The 13798-nt window shown below is 36.1% G+C and overlaps 1 pseudogene; it reads left to right on the top strand.

Annotated features, from left to right (window-relative positions):
* The first annotated feature begins 3417 nt into the window (after positions 1-3417).
* On the top strand, positions 3418-4359 carry LOC126065584 (olfactory receptor 5V1-like; annotated as a pseudogene).
* The last annotated feature ends 9439 nt before the right edge of the window (positions 4360-13798 follow it).

Below are 13798 nucleotides of genomic sequence, written 5' to 3'. Positions count from 1 at the left end.
TCTTCATATTAGTTAAATTTATTATAAACATTTGTGTCAGTGTGTATGTGTATTGTTAAAACATTTACTAGCCCACCACTGGCTACCGCTCTTGAAGGTACAGGCTTTCTTTCTGGCTTCCTGATTGAGTTCAGAGCAATAAGAAACTTGCCCAAGTTCACAAAGCTCATAATCACCAGTTGGATGATTCCAAGCTAATTAGGTCTGTACCCATAGTCTGAGCTCTTTCAACAACCTAAGATGACAGGTATGTCTCATCCTGCATGCCAATTCTGATCTATTGGAAGAGACTGCATTATAACACTGTATGGATAAATTACATGGAGATACCCCAATTCATAACTCAACCTATAATATACCCCATTCTACAGTTTTTCATTCAATAGTATATTTTCTGGAACATGGATTTTTTTTTTACATACTTGCCAGAGCACAGCCTCTCTTCTTTTCTCTTTGTTGCTCTTGCTCTCACTCCCATTTCTCCCTCTCTCTTAAACACACACACACACACACACACTCACACCTGAATTTTTAGGAGATATCCCTACCAAAGGAAAATTAGATGTTATCGTCATTTAGATGTTCATTATAATATTCTAATATTAATTATAACAACAAAACCTTTGATAAAACAACGATTAAGAGGTATGGTACTTCTATATAGTGGAATCATATAAAACTCTAAAAAATTATGTTTCAAGAGAATATTTATTGACATGCATGCCAAGGTAAAGACATAAACCAAATTACTAGGGGAAGTCTTCCCTGGTGGTGGGATAATGGATTACTATAATATTTTATTTTTCCATATCATCCACCCATTCTACAGTAAACACATATTACTCATAATCAGGAGCCCTGGTGACACATGGTTAACTTGACGACTAACTAAAAGGTTGGCAGTTTGAACTACCCAGCCACTCCACAGGAGAAAGATTACAGTCTAGAAACATTATGGGTCAGTTATATTCTGTCAAATGGGGTCGCTGTGATTGAAATTCTACTGGACTGCACCTAACAGCAACAACTTTTATAACTCAAAAAAATCCAAGCCAATTAATTTGGGGAATACAAACTAACCCTGCTCTTTGAACATTTTCCATATCATAAACATTAAAATCATCTTCCTATGGTTGACACTCACTTCCATTTTGTGTATTAATTTATAAAAAATAATTCTCCTTTCTGTAACACTTTACAATCTGGAAAACACACTCTACAAAACCTCCTGTTCTTACGACAATATAACATATGTGGAAAGTCACCAACAAATAAGGAAGCAGATATTTATATAGTCACAAATGTAAATCTGTTAATCTATTTTCAAGATAATTTGTGTGTTCATTTAATTAGGTAGTTGGTGATGCTGAGTTTGTCACAGTTTTTGTTCTGATGTGCTTTGCCTCCTTTCTTTTTACTAGCATAGCTATGAAATATTTTTAATTAACGATACAGTTATGATTACTACTGATGTATGATGACCAGCATGATTAACCTGAGCACCAGGATCTGGCTGGCCCATGTTCCTCATGACTGGGAAGAGTTGTTCAAGAGAAGCTAGTAGCAAGATAGAGGACAACCTTCCAAAGCTAATTTTATTGCTCGTATCCTCATTATCTAAGTTTAATTTTCCTTTGGTAGGGATATCTCTTAAAAATTCAGGTGTGAGTGTGTGTGTGTGTGTGTGTTTAAGAGAGAGGGAGAAATGGGAGTGAGAGCAAGAGCAACAAAGAGAAAAGAAGAGAGGCTGTGCTCTGGCAAGTATGTAAAAAAAAAATCCATGTTCCAGAAAATATACTATTGAATGAAAAACTGTAGAATGGGGTATATTATAGGTTGAGTTATGAATTGGGGTATCTCCATGTAATTTATCCATACAGTGTTATAATGCAGTCGCTACCAAAAGATCAGAATTGGCATGCAGGATGAGACATACCTGTCATCTTAGGTTGTTGAAAGAGCTCAGACTATGGGTACAGACCTAATTAGCTTGGAATCGTTCAACTGGTGATTATGAGCTTTGTGAACTTGGGCAAGTTTCTTATTGCTCTGAACTCAATCAGGAAGCCAGAAAGAAAGGCTGTACCTTCAAGAGCGGTAGCCAATGGTGGACTAGTAAATGTTTTAACAATACACATACACACTGACACAAATGTTTATAATAAATTTAACTAATATGAAGAATGTGTAATGTACAATTTATAAGTAATAATAAAACATGCAATACTCTTTATTGTCAATTACATACAGATAATTGATGCTTATGGAATGTTTTTGTTGATTTTTGCTGAATACTTGTATCCATAACCAAACTATGTTTGAAATCCAATTATGATTTGACAAAATTAGGCTGTGAATAAATGCTGGAATTCTATCCAGTTCAACAAATAAGTCACTCACTTCATCGATGAATTCCATGGATGTTGGTTGATGCTTTTGTTTATGTGAATAAGTGAGACAGAATTGAATCAAAGGGGTTCTGTGTCTGGAATGCACTCATTCAGGACATGAGTGACATTTTTGATAAAGCAGATAACAGTTTCCGAATACGGGAAGAAAATTGCCTCATGGCTTTTTCGGTGATTCACAATGTAATGGCTTTGGACATGACACGGTTTAAAGTTTAATGTGCATCATTAACATTTTCTCCCTCATATTTCTTAAGCTTAGGCAGTCAATGAAACCATCAATCAAGCCCTGATTTATAACATTTGGCAAATTCTCTGGTGTAAATACTTCTACCACGGCCAATTTCAGGCTAGCAGTGTAGTGTCATGAACACAGATTTGGGAAGCGATGTGCAGTGACACGCTATCATATGCCATCGCCTTCCGATAGCTACAATAGAAGCCGTAATCCCAACAGCATAGATAATAGTAAAATGACTAGGAAATGATGAGTTTTATGTATTTGTTACCTTTGTTTTTAGTAGAGTTTATTGAATTATGAGTTTATGTGATTTCATTTTTACTAATGGCTGTGTTTAATAACCAGCTTACAAAACTCTTGAAAATTTAACGAGAGCGAGTACCAGAAGTCACTAACATTTCAGGAAAACAAAGCAGATGGGCCTTTCCTTCCTCCCATTAGCAGATTGTCCTTATGGTGCGTGTAGCCTTTTATGGTTTACTTTAAATTTCAAAACTGTGTGTTCTGTTCATTTTAAGGGATTTGACCTACAGGTGAATGCCTGTGTTCACATTTATGCTGGATGCTAGATTGCAGAGTTCATTTGTTATGGGATTGTGAATTTTTACAACCACACCTGATATTGTTGTTCATAAAAAATTTTACTCTTTTATCTGTGAAGTTTTTTTTTTTCCCCCTTGTTTTGTAGACTATTTCTGGAGCAGTACATGATTACAGAAATCTATGGTTCCCTGTTCCCAATTTCAAAAAGCAAAACAGAGCCACCTTATGGAAGGAGAAAACCAAACAGCTCCATTCGAGTTTATCATCTTGGGATTCTCCAACTTAAATGAGCTGCAATTTTTACTTTTCAGCATCTTCCTTGTAACTTATACCTATACCTTGGGAAGAAATATTTTCCTTATCTTGGTGGCCAAAGTTGATGCACGTCTACACAGACCGATGTATTTTTTTCTGGAAAACTTAGCACTTATTGACATCTGCTACGCCACCACCAGTGTTCCTCAGATGATGGTGCATTTTCTGACAGAGAAGAAAAGCATTTCTTATGGGTGTTGTATAGCTCAAATTTTTTCATTTATTTTCTTTGTGGGGTCAGAGTCTCTGCTCTTGGCAGCAATGGCATATGACTGTTATGTAGCAATCTGCAAACTCTTAAGATATTCAATTATTATGAATAAGACTATATACAGCCAGTTAGCAGCTTCTTCATGGGCTGGTGTTTTCCTCAACTCAGTGGAGCACACAATGCTGACTTTCCACCTGCCCTTCTGTGGGAATAATTAGATTAATTATTTTTTCTGTGACATCCCACCTTTGCTGATCTTGTCTTGTGGGGACACTTCTGTCAATGAGCTAGTGCTACTCTCCATTGGAGTCTTCGTTGGTTGGACTCCTCTCTTGTGTATCATCCTTTCATACTTTTATATTGTGTCTACCATTTTAAGGATCAGTTCTTCAGAGGGAAGGCAAAAGGCATTTTCTACGTGTGCCTCCCACCTGGTCATTGTCCTTCTTTACTATGGAAGCTCTGTCTTCACATATGTATGACCCATCTCAGCTTATTCACTGGAGAAAGACAGACTGATATCAGTATTGTACAGCATTGTAACTCTCGTGCTAAACCCTATAATCTATTTTATGAGGAATAAGGATATTAAAGAGGCTATGAAAGCTATGGGGAGAAAGTGGCAGGTTCTATTTCTTTAACATTTGACATACAAACTTTACTCTTCTGAGGAAAATCATATATATCACAAAACTGTACATCTTACCTATAGGAGCTGATTTTACTAATGACTCTTCAATAAAATTAAAAGTTAACTATAAATTTTCACTTCCAGTAAAAATTGACTAGTTGCTTCCTACAAACTCCCCCGCTAAAATAATTTACATGAAATATTTTTTAAAATATTCAAAAAAATCAGTGAAATAAAAAGCTAGAAATCATGAGACCAAGATTGGACATAGAAGAGAAAACAAAGTTTTGAAATTGGTATTTGGGGCTCTTTTTTTCTAGGACATTTGTTGATCTTGAAGAGGTGACTAAGATTGTGAATACCATATTGGTACCTTTGTAAGATTAGATGGTCAACAGTGGAATCCTGAGCTTCCCAAGAGGGCATCCCTAGTACACACACTATGCTTATGGGTGGGAATCTGAAGGGCTGCACCCCAGTTATAAGACTGAGACAGAAATTAGCCAGTCTTTACCTAGATTACAGCTATGCTTTGAAACATGTGGATGACTTAGAAGATTTCAAATCCTAAAGTTGATTAAGGTTATTTCAAATTGATAGTGTCCAGGCACCTAGAAGAAGCAAATTAAAATTATTTCTGAAGTGACATCATCACAATGCCCACCATAAAATTGAGGATAAGTAGACACACGAGTTGTAATGAAAAATGAAAAGAATCAGTGCAAAAAATACAGCAGAAACATAACCACAGTTACTGTAAGTGACTGAATTACCCTATACAGACTGTAAGACAAATATTCATACAATGCTAATAGAGATAAATTATAGACTTAGAAAAGCCAACAGAGAATTAGAAACTATCAATCATGAAACTTCAAATTTGGAAAACAACAACATAAAAAAAGCAACAACTAGAAATTAAAAATTTCAGAATGGAAAATCAAAAGAATCCAAATTAGGAACTGGGTGAATGGATTTAATAGCAAATTAGATATGGCTGAAGAGAAAAATAAGTGAATAGGATGACATTCTTCAGAAAAGAGCACAGACAGAAGAATAGAGTATATTCTGTTGTAGCTACGAATAGAGAGTACTGTGAGTTCTAAATTAAACATAATTTTAGCCCCAGAATTAGGAAGAAAGAAAGAAAGAAACTTAAGCAATATTTGGAGTACCGGAGGCACAGTGGTTAAAAGCTCGGCTGCTATTGGCTGCTAATCAAAAAGGTGGCAGTTCAAATCCACCAGATGCTCCTTGGAAACCCTTTGGGGTGGTTCTACTCTGTCATAAAGGGTCAGAATTGACTTGATGGTAATGGCTTTGGTTTTTGTTTTTTTAAGCAACATGTGAAAATTTCCAAAACTGAAAAAATAATCCATTCTTCAAAAATCCCAACCAATCCTAGGCATAATAAATAACACATTCCATTCATAGACAAATTATTTTGAAATTTCAGAAAACCAGAATCAAAGTAAATCTAAAAAAAAAAAAGAACCATATTAAGCTTGAAAAATCTTTTTCAACCGTAACAATAGAATGCGATCCAAAAGAGGGTAAAATGATATCTTCAATGTGTGAAAGAAAATAACTGAGTCTAGAATTCTATACCTCGCAAAATGTTCTTCAAGAATGAAGTTTAAATAAAGACAATTTCAGAGAAAGAAAAATTCATAGTTTTCACACCAGCAGATTTACATTAAAGAAAGTATTAGAGGGCAGAATAAAAATGATCACAGAGGGAAGATTTGCAGGAAGGAATTGACAATTATGAATATGTGGAAAATCTAAAAGAAGTTTACTGCCTAAAACAGCAATAAGGATAATATTTTGTGAAGGCTGAGCATTCATGGAATTTATATCTTTACAGTGGGCTTAAAAGTGAGGAAGGGTCAAGTTGAATTAGAAGGTCCCAAAGGAAGCCCTGGTGATGTAGTGGTTAAGACTTTGTTTGCTAACCAAAAGATTGGGAGTTCAAACCTACCAGGCACTCCTTGGAAACCCTATGGGACAGGTCTACTCTGTCCTATAGGGTCACTATGAGTCAGAATTGGCTTGACAGCAAAGGCAAGGTTTTTTCTGGTGGTGCAGTGGTTAAGGGCTCAGCTGCTAAGCAAAAGGCAAACAGCTCGAATCCACTAGCCACCCCTTTGAAACCCTATGAGGAAGTTCTACCCTGTCCTACAGGGTCGCTATGAGTCGGAATCGACTGGATCACAATGATTTTTTTTAAGGTATTTTTAAGGAACCCTGGTGATGCAGTGGTTAAGAGCTTGGTTGCTAACCAAAAGTTTGATGATTTGAACCCACCAGCCACTACTTGTGAAAAGATGTGGCAATCTGCCTCTGTAAAGATTTACAGGCTTGGAAATGATATACTGTCACAGTGAGTCAGAATCAACTTAATGGCAATGGATTTTTTTTTTAAGGCATTTTTATTGAAGGAGGGCAAAATACCAACATTATACTTTCATCAGTCAAGGATGCAATTTAGCATTTCAAGCATAACAACCAAGAGACTAGCTAACTAGTATACAACTTCCAAAATAATAAAGGTTAAAAAAAAAAAATAAAAATAAATAATACAGAATCAATGAAGGAAAAGTAACAAAGGGGAGGAAAGAAATATAGGACATGAGACAAGTAAAAAAGTATAAGATAATAGATGAAAAATTTCAGTTCTTTATTGCTATTGTTGAAAATATACACAGCAAAATATACACAAATTCAACAATTACTGCATGTACAATTCAGTGATATTGATTTCATTCTTCATTTGTGCAATGATTCTCACCCTCCTTTTTTTGAATTATTCCTCTACCATTAACGTAAACTCACTGCCCCCTAAGCTTCCTATCCAACCTTTCCGTTGCTCTTGTCAATTTCATGTCATACAGATAGTTCCGAGAAGAGCAAAAAGCTCAAGGCAGTCATTTGTTACTAATTAAGCTAAACTATTTTTTATTGTTTGCTTTAAAGTCAGTCCTTACTTTAAATGTAAATGGACTTCAATTAAAAGGCCAAAGTTGCCAGACTGCAATAGAAGGAAAACAAAAAAACAAAACAATCCAAAACAACAAACAACCATATGCTGTTTACAAGAAACACATCTAAAACATAAAGGCACAAAAAGCTTGAATATAAAAGCAGGGAAAATTTATATCATTCAAATACCAACAAGAAGATATCATGTGTATCTATGTTTATACTATATGACATAGTTTTTTAGGCTAAAAGATATTACCAGAAACAAAGAGGTTCACTGAAAAATGATATGTGTTTCAATGTACCTGGAAGAATAAACAATTCTAAATTTGTATGCACTTGCTATTAAGTGGCCTCAAAGTATATAAAGAAATAATTTGCATAACCAAAATGAGAAATATACAAATTCATCATCATATGGTGAAATTATTATACTTCTCTCAATAACAGATAAAATAAGCAGGTTAAAATCTATAAAGAGTCATATTTGAACAACACCGTTATTACAACTGAACTAGTGGTCATCATAGGACATTGAATTCAATAGTGTAGCATACATGTTTTTGAAATGCTACATGAATCCTTTGTAAAAATTGACTATAAATTGTATCAGGAAAATGGTAAGTGAAAAGGATTGAAATTAAGTTAGTAACCAATAACAAAAAGGTAATGCAAAAAAAATAAATAAATAAATAAATAAAACATATTGTCTTAGTCATCTAGTGCTGCCATAACAGAAATGCCACAAGTATGGCTTTAACAAAGAGAAATTTATTTCCTCATAGTAAAATAGGCTGAAAATTCAAATTCAAGGCGTCAGCTCCAGGGGAAGGTTTTCTCTGTCTATCAGCTCTGGAAGAAGATCTTTGTCCTCACTCTTCCCATTGTTGAGGATTTTCTCAGGTGCAGGCACCCTGGATCCAAAGTACATGATCTGCTCCTGGTGCTGCTTTCTTGGTGGTATGGGGTCCCCAGCTCTCTGCTTGCTTCATTTTCCTTTTATCTCTTGAGAGACAAAAGGTGGTGCAGACCATACCCCAGGGAAACTCCCTTTACCTTGGATCAGGGAGGACCTGTGTAAGGGTAGTGTTACAATCCCACCCTAATCCTCTTAGCATAGAATTACAACCACAAAATGGAGAACAACCACACAATACTGGGAATCATGGCCTAACCAAGTTGACACATATTTCTGGGGGAACACAATTCAATCCATGGCGCATATATTTATTTGGGAATTAACAGCTATTCTAATAAACAATACATGGGTCAATAAATATTATATTGGAAATTAGGAAGCATTTTGACACTAAAGAAAACATTATAAAATTCCACACTTTTGGGGTTCTGCTAAAGCCAAGTCTGTGAAGAATTTATAGCTTTCAATGCTATATTAGAGAGAAAGACTTAAAATTAATGATCTAAATATCCATCTCAAGAAATTAGAAAAAAGACAGGAAAACAAACCTAAAGATTAAAGGATATAAAACAAGGTCAGAATAGGAATTAATAAACTAAGAAGCAAACATAAAATAGTGAAGATTTACAAAGCAAAGTGTTGGTTCTTTAAAAAAAGTTAATAGCATTTACAATCCCAGTCAATATTGATCAATTATAATGAGAGAAAAAAAAAATGAGAGAAGGCACAAATAATCAATATCAAAAATGAAGAAAGTACTACCTCTAAAGATTCTGCTGACGTAAAATATGAATTGGTGTCAGGAGGCGCAGAGATCCAGGGTTGCCTAAGTTCGGTAATACCAGTGCACATGGTAGTAGAAATCGAGGCACCCACAGTTATTCAAGTCACTGCCCTGGTAAAGTCATCCTCACTCCTCTTTCTTTTCTTCCGTCTGCTCATACAGTGGCTAATCAGATGACCAAAGAATAGACTGCAAGACTTATCTCTGTCAAAAATGATGATGACCCTATAAAACAAACAAACTCCAATTGTTGTTGAATTGATTCCAACTTATGTCAGAGTAGGACTGTACTCATTTTGGAAGCAGATCACGAGGCTTTTCTTCTGAGGCACCTCTGGGTGACCAACTTTTCAGTTAAATAGTTAAGCACTTAACTGTTTGCACCACCCAGGGATCCATGATGAAACTACTACAACAAAGGAAATTTGAACTTTCATACACTCTCTCAGTTGGAAACCAGCAGAAATATATTTATGGTCAAAGAGGTGAATATACCATTGATTTGACAGAAGGTTTACCATGATGGCTAGAAAATAAAAAATAGAAAGTGAAAAACAAATCCATGAGGAATTCTGAGGTTCTGGCAAGGATGATAATGGCTGGATACTGCTGAGGCAAAACTACACCACAAATGACAAATTTAGGAAAGAGACTAGTGGCTGAAGAAGATCAAATGATCAGAAAGGCAGGTGTTACAGATTGAATTGTGCCCCCCAAAATAGTGTGTCAGCTTGGCTAGGCCATGATTCCCAGTATTGTGTGATTGTCTACCATTTTGTCATCTGATGTGGTTTTCCCATGCATTGTAAATCCTACCTCTATGTCGTTAATGAGGTGAGATTAGCTGCAGTTATATTAATGAAGCAGGATTCAATCTACATATTTAGACTGTGTCTTAGATCAGTTTCTTTTGAGATATAAAAGAGAGAAGCAAGCAAAGAGCCATGGGGAGCACATACCACCAAGAAATAAGAGCCAGGAGAATAGCGTATCCTTTGGACCCTGGATCCCTGGGCTGAGAAGCTCCTTGACAGAGGAAGATTGATGACAAGGACCTTCCCGCAGAAACGACAGAGACAGAAAGCCTTCCCCTAGAGCTGGCGTACTGAATTTGGTCTTCTAGCCGCCTAAGTTGTGAGAGAATGAATTCTCCTTGTCAAAGCCATTCACTTCTGTATTTGTATTATAGCAGCACTAGATAACTAAGATAGCAGGTATTGATGGAAATGGACAAGGCAGTTATGAAAAATTAGTAGAGATGGTGATTTCAAGATAAAGTCATACTTTCAACTCCTTCTCCCCTCCGTTAGAGTAAACTTAAATCTTTTACTTATCTCTTGCAAAATTAATTCTGGTCACCAACACCTGCCAGCTCATAGCGGCCCTATAATGTAGAAGGGAGTAAAGCTGCTCCATAGGGTTTCCAAGGCTGTAAAGTCCTTGCAGAAGCAGGCTGCCACATCTTTCTCCTGAGGAGCATCTGGTGGGTTCAATCTGCTAACCTCTCAATTAGCAGCCAAATGCTTTAACACTGTGCTGCCAGGGGTTCCTTATCCCCAAGTGATCAAACTACAATGAGTATTACATTACTTCACATGTAAGAAAGCACTTAGTGAACTCCTTAAAGTTCTATCTGTAAATAATTATTACACTTTTTGAGCTGCCCTGTTTTTCATTCCTACAATTTGACAGTTGAGCACAATTGGGCAGTTTTATTTAAAAAAAAAAAAAAAACTATTGAAATGGGTTGTCGTTTAATTTATTGGTATAAATTTTCTCATCTACTTCACTAAAAAGAAAACAAATTAAATAAAATAAGTTTAGGATACAGATGATATAAAGAAAAATGGGTGTAACTTTTTTGAAGAGTAGTTCTTTTATACTTCAGTGTGCCTTGCCCAATAGTGATAGTTTTTAAGGCTGGCTGGCATGCCCATAATGAGCCCCGGTGGTGCAGTGGTTAAAATGGTTGGCTACTAATCAAAAAGTTGGTGGTTCGAACCCACCAGCCACTCCCTGGGAGAAAGATGTGGTAATCTGCTTCCATAAAGATTTATAGCCTTGGAAACCCTATAGGGCAGTTCTACTCTGTTCTGTAGGTTTGCTATGAGTCGGAGTCAACTTGATGGCACTGGGTTTTGGGGTGGCATGCCCATGCATGTTGAGTTAACACTATCTGCAGTGAACTACAGGGGAAAAGATGTCAGGCTGCTCCTGGGCACACACATTTTTAAAAAGAAATCTCTACTAATGCAGCATCTTTGTAGTCTGTTTGAAAAAAATTCCTCAACCACGGGTTGGATTTGGCAAAGTAAGCTATAACTGTCAGCTACCTAGCAACATTGTTGTTCAAGAAATTATAATTTATGTCATTTCCACATTAATGCTATTCTTTTTCCCCAATTAAAGATTATAAACCTGAAAAATAATAACTGACTCTTATAAGTAACTTTGATAACTCACAAAAATTTAGGTAAAAGTGACAAATCTGTTGAATAAAACCCGATTTATAAAACTGATACAAGAAGAAAAAGAAATTCAAACAGTCATATAACTATTAAATGAATCTGTAGTTAAAACCATGCCAGAAAGAAAGCTCACGTGTGTATGGCTTCACTGGTGAATTCCATCAAAATTTTGAAAAAGAAGTAATGTCAGTCTTAGCAAACTCTTGTAGAGGGTAGAAAAAGCAAGGAGAATCCTCAAAACAGTCAGTGACACTAACCAAAACCAAACCGAACCAGTTGCCGCTGAGTTGATTCTGACTCATGGCAACGCCGTATGTGTCAGAGTAAAACTGTGCTCCGTAGGGTTTTCAATATAGTGAACAGTTGAAAGCTTGACTCCCAACTTGGGTTGAGGGACAAGAATTTCTTATCCTATTTTTTTTTTTTCTGATGTCAACACTTCTGTTCTATAGTATACTGAAGATTCTAGCAAATGAATTAAAACAAACAAAAATAATAACCATTTTAAATATTACATAGGCAATTTTGCTAAAATGGTATGAAAATCTGGGATAATTTTAACAACAGGCGAAGAAGACCACTCCATGGAAAAGTATAAAGTATTATTGCAAGTAAATTAAAAAGACAGGAATGGAGAGATAAACTGTATTAATGCACTGTGACATGTATCATGATTGAGTATAATCATCCATTTTGTGGAACCTGAAAATATGATTCTAAATTTTATATGGAAATTCAAAATGCCAAATATAGCTAAGGATGCTTTAGAATTTCATTGACCAATCCCACAGCCACTAATCACATGTTTAAATTTAAATTAAGTAAAGATATTCAGTTCCTTAGCTGCTATATACACACACCAATTGTCCTTCTGTTCTGACTCATAATGATCTCATGTGTGTCAGAGTAGAACTCTATTCTGTGGGATTTTCAATGGCTGCAACCTTTTGGAAGCTGATTGCCAGGACTTTTTTCCAAGGTACCTCTGGGTGGTTTTGAACAACCAAACTTTCAGTTAGCAGCTGAGCACTAATTCTTTGCACCACACAGGGTTAATCACTATGGCAACATTTATTTGCAGGATTTAGCAAATAAAAATATAGAATACCCTTTAGATTTGAATTTCAAATAAACAAGAAATAATTTCTAGTGTAAATATGTCCTCAAAACTGCATGGGAACAAACGTACACTAAAATTTACTTGTTTATCTGCAATTCAAATTTAACTGGTGTCCCGTATTTTATCTGGAAACCCTATCAATAACTGATGTGGCCAGTGTACATCATATTGGACAGTGATGATATAGAACATTTCTATCATTGCAAGAAAGTTCCATTGGACAGTGGTTCTCTAGGAGAAGATAAAAGACCCTGCTTTACTGAACATCATAACCAAATACACCAAGTCAAACCAGTTGCTGTCGGGTCAGTTCCAACTCCTGGTGACTCATGTGTTGCAGAGTAGAACCGTGCTTCATAGGGTCCTTACACCTGTGAGCTTTTGGACGTAGATAACCATGCCTTTCTTTTGAGTTACATCTGGGTGTGTTTGAACTGCTAATCTTTTGGTTATTAAAAACAAAACAAAACAAAACCTGCTGCCGTCTAGTCGATTCTGACTCATAGAAACCCTATGGGAACACCTGGTGAATTTGAACTGCTGACTTTTTGGTTGGCAGCCATAGCTCTTAACCACCGGGCCACTAGGACTCCTTTGGTTAGTAGCCAAGTGCTTAACCGTTTGTGCTACACGGGGACCCTACAACCAATTATAAATGACAGCCTTTCAAAGGATACAGGAAAGAGAGAGAGAGAAAGGAGAAAACAAGTGATTACACAAAATAGCTTCACTAAGTTATAGAGAAAGAAGCTGCTTCCTGTTCTATTTCTGATTAATTTCATATTAGGATTATTCTTAGTTGATGAGGAAAGTTGTTATTATGCACCAAGGAAGGAAAGAAAGAGTCCATCCAAAATCTGTGGTGTGAAAAACTTAGTTTTAGCTTTAAGGCCACATCCTTCCTCCTGCACAAGCCGCTGGTCCTTAAGAGGATGGACTTGCTACTGGGGACTCCAATTTTCTTTATGATATCTGGGATTATCACACTTCCCTTCTCTCACCACCCCATTATCAACTACATCCGTTTGCCTGTGTTCTCCTGCCTTCATCCCAAAGAGCACAGCGGGTAGTGACTATGCTCCTCAAGAAACCATGACAGTTCTCAAGCCTTAATAGTAACACAACTTTTTTTTCTCAGATAATTGATCAGACAAATGTGCAACTTTAAATTTCAAA

The sequence above is a fragment of the Elephas maximus genome, chromosome 1 (genome assembly GCF_024166365.1).
Source record: "Elephas maximus indicus isolate mEleMax1 chromosome 1, mEleMax1 primary haplotype, whole genome shotgun sequence".
Taxonomy (NCBI): domain Eukaryota; kingdom Metazoa; phylum Chordata; class Mammalia; order Proboscidea; family Elephantidae; genus Elephas; species Elephas maximus.
Note: the sequence above shows the minus strand (reverse complement) of the source record. Positions and strands in the feature narration are given on the sequence as shown.